Source organism: Lissotriton helveticus, chromosome 6 (genome assembly GCF_964261635.1).
Source record: "Lissotriton helveticus chromosome 6, aLisHel1.1, whole genome shotgun sequence".
NCBI classification, from domain to species: Eukaryota; Metazoa; Chordata; class Amphibia; order Caudata; family Salamandridae; genus Lissotriton; species Lissotriton helveticus.
Window position 1 is genome coordinate 1608217521 of NC_136067.1, and position 12003 is coordinate 1608229523.

Here is a 12003-nt window from a genome sequence, read left to right on the forward strand (position 1 = left end):
TCTGCAACACTAATCTTACTTTCTATGGCAAAATATACCCCCTCATTTTGTTCCTTTTTAAATTAAATGTTTTCAGACTTACCACTTCATTCCAATCAAGATGGCTTCTGGTGTGCCATACTTTTGTCATAAGTAAGACTGTTAGCGCTCTAGTTGTTCTTTAGAACACTCTGGGACATTCTGTCATTGGGCTATACTTGGGCTACATCTGGGGGATATTTGGGCTACATTTGGGCTCTTTTGTCTCTGGTGGCCCTCTTGGGAGACTGCATGTCAGAATTGTTTAATGAAATAGAAGAGGATTTGAGAAGTAACTCAAAATGTGCCCTCATTTTTCTTTCTGAAGCACTAATCATACTTCCTATTGCAAAATGAACCCCCTCATTTTGTTCCTTTTTAAATTAAATGTTTTCAGACTTACCACTTTATTCCAATCAAGATGGCTTCTGGTGTGCCATACTTTTGTCATAAGTAAGACTGTTAGCGCTCTAGTTGTTCTTTAGAACACTCTGGGACATTCTGTCATTGGGCTATACTTGGGCTACATCTGGGTGCTATTTGGGCTACATTTGGGCTCTTTTGTCTCTGGTGGCCATCTTGGGGACTGCATGTCAGAATTTTTTAATGAAATAGAAGGGGATTTGAGAAGTCACTCAAAATGTGCCCTAATTTTTCTTTCTGAAGCACTAATCATACTTTCTATGGCAAAATGAACCCCCTCATTTTGTTCCTTTTTAAATTAAATGTTTTCAGACTTACCACTTCATTCCAATCAAGATGGCTTCTGGTGTGCCATACTTTTGTCATAAGTAAGACTGTTAGCGCTCTAGTTGTTCTTTAGAACACTCTGGGACATTCTGTCATTGGGCTATACTTGGGCTACATCTGGGTGATATTTGGGCTACATTTGGGCTCTTTTGTCTCTGGTGGCCCTCTTGGGAGACTGCATGTCAGAATTGTTTAATGAAATAGAAGAGGATTTGAGAAGTCACTCAAAATGTGCCCTCATTTTTCTTTCTGCAACACTAATCTTACTTTCTATGGCAAAATATACCCCCTCATTTTGTTCCTTTTTAAATTAAATGTTTTAAGAGTTACCACTTCATTCCAATCAAGATGGCTTCTGGTGTGCCATACTTTTGTCATAAGTAAGACTGTTAGCGCTCTAGTTGCTCTTTAGAACACTCTGGGACATTCTGTCATTGGGCTATACTTGGGCAACATATGGGTGCTATTTGGGCTACATTTGGGCTCTTTTGTCTCTGGTGGCCATCTTGGGAGACTGCATGTCAGAATTTTTTTATGAAATAGAAGAGGATTTGAGAAGTCACTCAAAATGTGCCCTCATTTTTCTTTCTGCAACACTAATCATACTTTCTATGGCAAAATATACCCCCTCATTTTGTTCCTTTTTAAATTAAATGTTTTAAGAGTTACCACTTCATTCCAATCAAGATGGCTTCTGGTGTGCCATACTTTTGTCATAAGTAAGACTGTTAGCGCTCTAGTTGTTCTTTAGAACACTCTGGGACATTCTGTCATTGGGCTCTACTTGGGCTACATCTGGGTGATATTTGGGCTACATTTGGGCTCTTTTGTCTCTGGTGGCCATCTTGGGAGACTGCATGTCAGAATTTTTTAATGAAATAGAAGAGGATTTGAGAAGTCACTCAAAATGTGCCCTCATTTTTCTTTCTGCAGCACTAATCATACTTTCTATGGCAAAATATACCCCCTCATTTTGTTCCTTTTTAAATTAAATGTTTTAAGAGTTACCACTTTATTCCAATCAAGATGGCTTCAGGTGTGCCATACCTTTGTAATAAGTAGGACTGTTAGCGCTCTAGTTGTTCTTTAGAACACTCTGGGAAGCTGCAGTAGAACACAAAGGAATCAACTGACAGTCTCTGTCCTTGATGGATGTACATGTTTTACTGAGAATGTCAGACTTCATACTCACATGACTGAGAAATATAATGTGAATTTACAGAAAATATGCTTTCAGTTTAGCTTTTAGATCCCCTTCCAAACCACTGTGGGAAAAGCATGAGATAATAGTTTTCTTTCAAACATGATTCATGATATCCCAGCAGAAGTCTTTTTCACATGGTAAAATCACCTTAGAACACACCACAATTCGTAAAATGAGTATGGTACCATCAACAAATGATTTATAATGTAACTAAAGTCCTAAAACCTTCTATTAACTGCAATGCTTTTTAATGAGGTGCTATCATGTATATTGGTCCCAAGATGGCTGCCAACACTTCTTGGATGAAGTGCTGACAGCCAATCAGATCTCACAATGAGATGTGTGGTTAGGCTCCGCCTAGATATATATATTTTTTTCTTTTGATTTTCTCAGGAACTACTGGAGGGATTTACACCATTTAATCAAAAGGCACTTCTGCGTACCAGTCCCTACAATTTTGCAAAGTTTGGTGTAATTCCATTCAGCGGTTCGGGCTGTAGCCTTGTCTATTCGTCCTATGGGAATTAACATGGGGAAAACACGTTTTGGGACCCCCCTTTTTCCTTGGCCCCCGCATGACGAATCCCCCCGAAACTTCCAGGGAAGAAGCGGAGCGGAGCTGGCCTAAATTGTGGAAAATTACACACAAATTCCTCAACCCGTGCCAAAGTTATTCCCAATAGAATGTTGCGGATTTCCTATGGTAGATAGGTCCTAACTATATATACCTACTGGCGGTAATATATATATATATATATATCCGTTTCACTTCCTCCAATTAAACCGGGACACGTAGACTGCGGTGCAAATGCAGGGTTAGAGGGTTCCCTGCCAAATATATTCCGTTTCACCAAACGCTCCAAAAGTAGCGTAAATGCACACTAATCCAGCGATAATCATCACTCCATCAGACCATTCGGTAGTAGTTCATAATTGTTCAATTTATTTCCAGCATGACAAACAGTGCATGGAACTAACCCAACGCGTTTCATCGATTGCTCGCCTTGGTCACGGGTGAATTGTGTTCTCAAACAAAACAAATAAATAAAGTTTTCACAAACCACTTCCTCATGTGAACATAAACAAGGGACTAAAGTACAAATCATATGCACAGCGTCCATCTTGGAACGATATCCCGATTACAAACCAAGATCTTTAGCATTTGACCAGTACATCTTAATTGAATATGCTGCAGGAAAAGATTTTTTGGAACAAAAAGTACATAGTAAAAATTCTATTTCATTGCGCTTCGTGGCATCAATTATCTAGCCGATCAAAAACCAATTATTGGAATGTAACGTATGAACCCCCAGTGGGATAATCTCCGCAATGGATCACAAACAATAGTAACAATGTCCTTTTGAGTTAATAATAATTCTTTAGTCCCAAGTGGGAATACAACTTCTCTTGCACATTCATTCTTCTTTAACAGATATTACCTGTGTGGAAAGACAGAATAAAATCAATAAGTCTTGGTATTCGCTAGAACTGAAAAGGCCTTAATGATTTGAACTATACAGTGCATAACACAAACATTGTACGGTGATAAAAATTAATTTGATGTTAAAAACAAGAGAAACATAAACAGGAGACTGAGAAAACAGCTATACATTTCTGCAACGTTTAAAATCTTGATAGTCTAGAGATTTTATCAGCTGGCAGTTTACTCTACCAGATGCCATTTTAATTCTTCCTCAGAGTTCAGCCCACCCGGGATACGGGTGTCTAAATCAAGAATGTATTTACTTTCTAGTTGCCACAACCTTCGTATTCTGTCTCCCCCTCTTTTCATGGGTGGTATCTTATCAATCACAAAAATTTTTTAAAGATTGCGGTTGCTTCTGTGTAGTTCTTCAAAGTGTCGGGCTACCGGTGAATTTTGGTCTTTATTCTCAATTACTGCTCGTTCCAAAGGCTCTACCATGAGCCCCAAACATCACTCCTTTCCTCATCCATCACACAGCTCCACATACGAGACTCCTTGGATAGCGAGTCTCGTGTCCCCCGTTTCTTCGGGGTGGTGCAACCCAGCGGCGGACCGCCGCTAATGTATTACGCTCCATGGTAGAGCCTTTGGAACGAGCAGTATTTTGAAAGTGCATCCATCCAGGATATATGGACTACATCTCCCACAAGCACAATGTGTGTTTTCATATAGGGAGATGGTAGACGTCGTGCACTTTACTGCTGGCCCCTGATGAAGAAAATAAATTTCCGAAACGCGTCGGGGCTAATTCAAACACGAAACTACCCATACCAACTAATGCTTTGGGGAAGGCGCACGCAGGCTCGGGTGCTACCCGCTACTTGGACAACCCCATGGAGCGTAATATATATATATATATATATATATATTGTCTACTGGCAGTCACCAGTAGATAGAGGCCGATTGCGATGGCGGACGGAAACAGGTCCGACCGCCATGGTTGCGGCAAATATACTCCCGACCGCACCGCGGATAAGACACCGACCGCGGTGGACGGATCACACCAAAGACCGCCGCACGTGGACGGTACCACAGAAACACCTTCTGCCGCAGACACAACGCCCGCGGAAACAGGCCCAACCTCCGCCAGACCTGCGAAGGGACCGCTCGCACGATTAGGATAACCCCGCCATCCCAAAGGAACTCACCACCGTCCACGACCGCCGCGGACAAAAAACAACGCCAAACAGAGCTTGGCTGCGGAAGGACCAAACTAACATCACCCCTGCCGTCAAACCGAAACAAAAATGGCGGACGGAAGTAAATAGTAAACCAAAAAACAGGACACACACCCACCTGGAACACCCACCCCTAACAACTACACGCCCCAATGCCACAACCCCAGCACAAACAAGAGCATCCATGTCTCCACACCCACAGAACACCTGACTGCAAAAAAACCATTGGGACACAACCACCACACAGAGTATAAAAGGAATCCCTCCCATTACCACAATCCTTTGCATCACAGCACAGCTGCAAGAAAGAGGCACACATCACACACAACAGAAACACACAAACACACATACAACCTGCACACCAACACACCCGCCACACCAACCCCCACAACACCATCCCTACATACCACACACCCAACACCCCCAACATCTTGCACATCACGCAACATGGCCCCCAAGAAAAACCCCAAGTTCACAGAGAGTGAGTTGAAGGTCATGGTGGATGAAATCATCCGTGTCGAACCATATCTATCTGTTCGGTACCCTAGTGCAGCAGACCACCTTGGCAACTAAAACCACTATGTGGGACAGGATAGTGACCAGAGTGAATGCTTCAGGGACCATGCCACGCACCAAACATGATATCCATTGGCGGTGGCACGACCTCAAGGCAAGGGTGAAAGGCATGAGGTCCAAGAACCACCTGCGGGCACAAAACACTGGCGGTGGCACTCCCATGGATCCAATACCATACACCGAATGGGAGGAGAAGGTGCTAGGCACACTGCACCCTGAGAGCCTGGAAGGAATAGATGAGGGAGGGGAGGCTGGTAAGTACAAACCAATGACCACTATCACACTGTTATGTCCTGCCTTGCACAACTGCTAAGACACATCTCCTAGGCTACAATCCATGCATGTGGACCACACAGTCACCCAAATGTGAAGCCCAGGGCTCAAATGCACCCACCATGATCAACCACAAATGTAGCCTCCTACGTTCCCAGGCTTGCATGTGGTCAAGCAGCTAACACCACAACTCCCATCAGGCCCCCATGTCTACAGGGAGGGTGGGGGTGTGTGAGAGGCCAGCACTACAACTTCCAACAGGCCCCCATGTCTACAGGGAGGGGTGGTGAGAGGCCAGCACTACAACTACCAACAGGCCCCCATGACTACAGGGAGGGTGTGTGTGTGAGAGGCCAGCACTACAACTTCCAACAGGCCCCCATGTCTACAGGGAGGGGGGGTGTGAGAGGCCAGCACCATAACTCCCAACAGGCCCCCATGTCTACAGGGAGGGCGGGGTGGGTGAGAGGCCAGCACTACAACTCCCAACATGCCCCCATGACTACAGGGAGGGTGGGGGTGTGTGAGAGGCCAGCACTACAACTCCCAACAGGCCCCCATGACAACAGGGAGGGTGGGTGAGAGGCCAGCACTACAACTCCCAACAGGCCCCCATGTCTACAGGGAGGGGGGTATGTGTGAGAGGCCAGCACTATAACTCCTAACAGGCCCCCATGACTACAGGGAGGGTGGGGGTGGGTGAGAGGCTAGCACTACAACTCCCAACAGGCCCCCATGACTACAGAGAGGGTGGGGGTGTGTGAGAGGCCAGCACTACAACTCCCAACAGGCCCCCATGTCTACAGGGAGGACGGGGGTGGGTGAGAAACCAGCACTACAACTCCCAGCAGGCCCCCATGTCTACAGGGAGGGTGGGGGTGTGTGAGACGCCAGCACTACAACTCCCAACAGGCCCCCATGTCTACAGGGAGGGCGGGGGTGGTTGAGAGGCCAGCACTACAACTCCCAACAAGCCACCTTGTCCCATCCCAGAGCAAGATGGAGTCCCCCCACCATGTGCTGACCAGTGCATCTCTCTCTTCAAACTTACAGGTAGGTAGCCATCTTCACAGGGAGGGGTGGGTGTGAGGGGGAAGTCTGAACTCCAAAATCCAATGTGCACCCTCCACCCTCATGATTGCAGCGAGGAGCAACACAACACATGGCTCCGTAGTAACTCCATGGTTAAAATGTGAAATTAAACATGGGACAGGTGAGTACGCAGTGCCTGCATACTGCATTTGTCGAACAACAAACAGGTACCATATGTCCACAGAAGAACCCATAAATAACAGACCCTTTCACACATGTAAGAGAAGCGTCACATCTGCACACATCAAAGAACCACCAAGGGGAAACTTGGACATAGTGGCTGCCCACACAATCCATGTAGTAGGCAGTCTGTGCATGATGTGAGACTTGACATACCCACAACAGCAAGTACAATGTGTATCCTGACACAAGACGCATGGATGCAATGTCCAAACCCTGTCCCTAACACAAGGTAGACCATCCACATGAAAGACCAACATATGCCTCTTTTGACAATGATTAGACCAGGTTCAGTAGCAAGGTAGGTTGTCCACAACCCTTGTGAACATGGCCTAGTCCATATTGCTGAGCCACTGCAACAATGTCAAAATGACTACCAAACTACACAGAGTCCAGGGGTACCATTCAATAGCAGAACAGCACCACACATATCCAAGTATTGTCTCCCCACCTCCACACCACCATAAGGCCCAGTACTGTGTACCACACCAATGTGATGACATCAACAACCATGTCCTGAATCCCTAGAAAATTGAAATGTAACAACAACAAACCTGTCATGTCCACAGCATTGATTCTTAAATTCTTGTCCCTCAGGTGACCGAGAACTGGCAGGAGAAAGCAGCAACCGCCAGCACCATTCGCCCCCTCACAGCATGGACTCTCCGGTGATAATTCCCTGGACACCTCAGGTGCAGAGGGCGATGCCGGTCCGCCTATACTCCCAGGGCCATCAGGCTCCCAGGACATCCCTGCCCCCACCACCTTGGCCAGTGGAACCACAGCAACTACTGCCATTGTGACCTGTGCAGCTACCACCACCACCACCACTCCTGCCTGTGCCACCCTCCCTGACCCATTGGATGATGGTGGACCATCAACATCACAGGCTAGCAGGGAGAGTGGATGGGTGAGGACACAGGTGAGGCCACAGCTTTCGAACAGGAGGGTAGGTGCAAGGCGAGGTGGGGGACAAGACCCACCCAATCCTGGGACAGAGACCCTGGATGCCATTTCAAGAGTGCATGCATCGTACGAGCGGTCGCAGGTACAGGCGGATCTGGCGCGCCAAGACTCACTTGAGACCCGCCAGCTGTTGACGTCCATGGACAACCGTATGGGACAAATGTGGACCTCATGGGGCAGCAAACATCTGTTTGGAGGGAGTGGTTATCCCGCAACACACCACCTCCCCCAAGTGGCCAGCGGGACAGGACACCACCATCACCACCATCACCTGAGGCCACTGACAGGGAGGTGTCCCCCGAACAACCTGCCCCCACAGCTAGGTCCACTCTGGCTCAGAGACGGAGGGGCCGTCCGAGGCTGGATCCAGGAAGGAACAGTGGCAATGCACCAGACCCCCGCCAGAAGAGGGGCCAGCACTGACTTCACCCTTCCTTGATCCTGGCATTCACTCTGTGAACTATCTTGGTCCACACCTTTTTCCTCCCCACTATCCTCATCACTGGACATGGGTGGGATGGGAGGCGGAGCAACCTTTTGGTCTGCAGGGTCCATGATCAGTTCAATATCCTTACGCAAGGCCAGGTTGTGGAGCATGTAGCAGGCAACCACGATTTTGCATACTTTGCCAAATGAGTATGGTAGGGCACCTCCGGTTTTATCCAGGTAGCGAAACCTAGACTTCAGCAGTCCAAATGTACGTTCCACCACCCGACGTGTCTTCCCATGGGCCTCATTATAGCGCCTTTCACCTGGGGTAGTAGGATTCCGTAGGGGGCTCAGCAGCCACGGGCGGTTTGGGTACGCAGAGTCACCTAGGTGGGTGGATGACAGACACATACATCATCACCAGCACGTTCTTGACGCAGATTAGCCATCAGTTGGGGGACAATGCTGCTCTGCAGGATGTGGGAGTCATGTGCCGATCCCGGAAATCTGGCACACACATTGGAGATGATGTTGTCAGCCAGGCACACCACTTGCACATTGATTGAATGGTAGTGCTTCCGATTGCGATAGATGGGTTCCTGTGCCTGGGGTGGAACTAGACCAATATGTGTGCCATCAATGGCACCCACTACATGTGGAATCTGGGCCAGGGCATAGAAGTCCCCTTTCACTGCTGCCAACTCTGCCGGACGTGGGAAATGGATGTAATCATTCTTGTAACGCATCATGGCTTCCAGCACATCCCGCAGTACCATGCTGAACATGCATTGGGGCATCCCTCCGGCATGACCAACTGTGTACTGGAATGTGCCCATAGCGAAGAAGTGAAGTGCCACCATCACCTTTGCTGTGGGTATAATTGCTCCAGGATATGGCCTGCGTGGCTGCAGATGCGGTGCCAAATGTGCTACAAGATCCTGCAATGTCGGTCGGTCAAGCCGGAATTTGTGGATCACCTCCTCTTCAACCATGTCCTCCAGCACAGTGTATGGTCGATGCACATTTGGAGCACTCCTGTGTGTGAGTAGATGGGAGCAGATGTCAATTGTACAACACGGCACAGCTGAACCACACTATCACATCTTGACCAACACATCACAAATAATCCATGTTTCAGACACTGATTGTATGTGTGACGTGACAGAAATATAAGGCACTACAGCTAACTACACACACACCGTTCACCCACAAACAACATCCTCTGTGCAAACATGCACAATGGTACGTGCACACATGTTGAAAGAACAGCCAACATCATATGACAGAGGGCCCATGTGTGGACAAGCATCCCCACAGACACACATAGATGTGCACTCACAACACAAACCTGGAACACACCCTCCTTGTCTTCATGCACCCATGACACCACCAACAATGCTGTGCATGCTCACATGACAGGCATTGACATACAACATACGACACACAAACGCATACACAGAATGCATGTATCCCGCCATCATTGCTACTTGCACACACAAAACACACACTCACGACTGGATCAAACTGTAGGTACACAGCCTAAATGGACTGTGTAGATGTGTACACTTTGAATCGTGTGACCTCAACCAAGATGTCATCACATTGCCATGCACATCTGACGCAACTTGAACTCACATCACTGTCCTTTAACAACCACTGGCAATGTCAATAGTATGATCACACATGCAACAAATGGACATTGATGAGACACATGGACACGGGCCATTGACAGAACATGATGTGTTTTGAGGCATTCCGGACATGCCCTGACACACATGTACACCTATCATCATTACATGTGTGCGGAGACATGCAGTGTGTCTACACACCACGTCAGGGCACCCCGTCCGCCATCACAGAAAATGATCCTTGCTACTGCAATTGTGCGTACCATTGGCTGCATGGTCAAGGTCCATCATGGTCACACACCGCCAACCGCATGTGCACGCTACCGCGATGGTGCATTATTTGAAAATCATCACTCGCTGGCCTGGTAATTACGGAGCACGCATTCCGCGGGGGCGGGGCAGGCTAACAGATACATTTGAATGTGCAAGTGGAAATGGCAGTTGGTATCCCCCCTTTCAGTCACATAGCGGCACCCACCGCCGGGCGGTGGGTGCGCTATGTGTTTTGATGGTACTGTGGCATGGATGGCCATGGCCGGGTACCCACCGCTAGGTGCCAGGCCATGGCCATCCATGCCACGGTAACATCAAAACACATAGCGGCACCCACCTCCCGCTCCCACCAACACCCGGCGGTGTGTAACTGCCCGCACCCGGTGGTGGTTCACCGGCCATGGCTATCCATGCCACGGTAACACCAAAACACATAGAGGCACCCACCGCCCGCACCTGGCGGGTGCCGCTATGTGACTGAAAGGGGGGATACCAACTGCCATTTCCACTTGCACATTCAAATGTATCTGTTAGCCTGCCCCGCCCCCATGGAATGCGTGCTCCGCAATTGCCAGGCCAGCGTCGGAGCGCCCAAAGGTAGTGGGAAAGGATTTGGGGAACTGCCGCGTGCACCGCGGAACAAAAATACCAATAGGCGGGCCGCTTCAACCCTCAACCCTCTATCTCCCTCCCCTCTTGCCGGTGAGGAAAAATCAGGGCAAACAGGAAGCAGAAAATGAGAAAGGCAGGATCCGCCCCGCCTGACTTCAAAATGGCGGCCATCGCGGACAAATAGTTTGTAATTGTAACAAATGGCAAATCGAGGGCTGCTGCTGACATTTATCCCCTCCTTTACGAGAACAGAAGCGGAACTACAAAACGGGGCCTCATTTGGACCACAGCACGCAAGCTAAAAATAGGACCCGCCCACCTGACTTTAAAATGGCGGCCGTCGCGGAAAAATAGCTCGTAATTGCAGCAAGTGGCAAATCGAGGGCTGCTCTTACTCTTACACTTATCTCCTCCTTTGCTGGAACAGAAGCGGTACTAGAAAACAGGGGGCTTTATTTGGAACACCGCACGCAAGCTAAAACCGGACTCGCCCTGCCTGACACTAAAATGGCGACCACTACAGACATCATGAGTAGAAAATAACTACAAGCAAGCACAACTAACTGGGAAAAACAAGACCCCGGCCCGCCTGACCCTAAAAAGGCGGCCTGACCGGACAACAACACTACTCTAACAATACATGAACAAATTTGCCAATTCGCAAACCAAGGCTATACTGCTGCATAATACATAAAAGAGAAAGATTTGCATTAATGTGGAATTTAAGAAGAGACACTTAGGTGCATGGAAAAAGATTGTTACAGAGAAAGCAATTTAGGATGGAGATGAGAAAAGACATATAGGTGCATAAAAATAATTTTACAGAGAAAGCAAACAAATATACGATAGAGAAGGGGATCACATAAAGGATCACAACATTGGATACAAGAAGAAAACATAAACAACAGCGGAACCCACTGGAAGATATAAAACAGCTGGAGATAGTTGGTGACATTTTAAAGAGTTCTCACCACTTTAAGATACCTTAACACCATAGAATGTGACATTAACTAGCAAAAATGGCCGATAACAACTTAGAAGCGGCAGGCATAAACGCACATGTCATAAAATATACAACTTATCTATCCAAAACCTCAGCCAAAAAATGTAAGCACAATCTAATGAGGAAAAACCCAGACACATTGATCTCTGACCCCTCCTTTAACCGAGACCAAGGCATGATCATAAATGACATGATATTTTTCACCAGAAAAATGGCTAAATGACGCACCATCATTACAGAGAGGCTCAACATAAAAACTGTTAGCAATATACCACATGGCACTAAACTATTGATCATACCATCACCTAGACTCAGAGCAGACCTTTGCATAACAT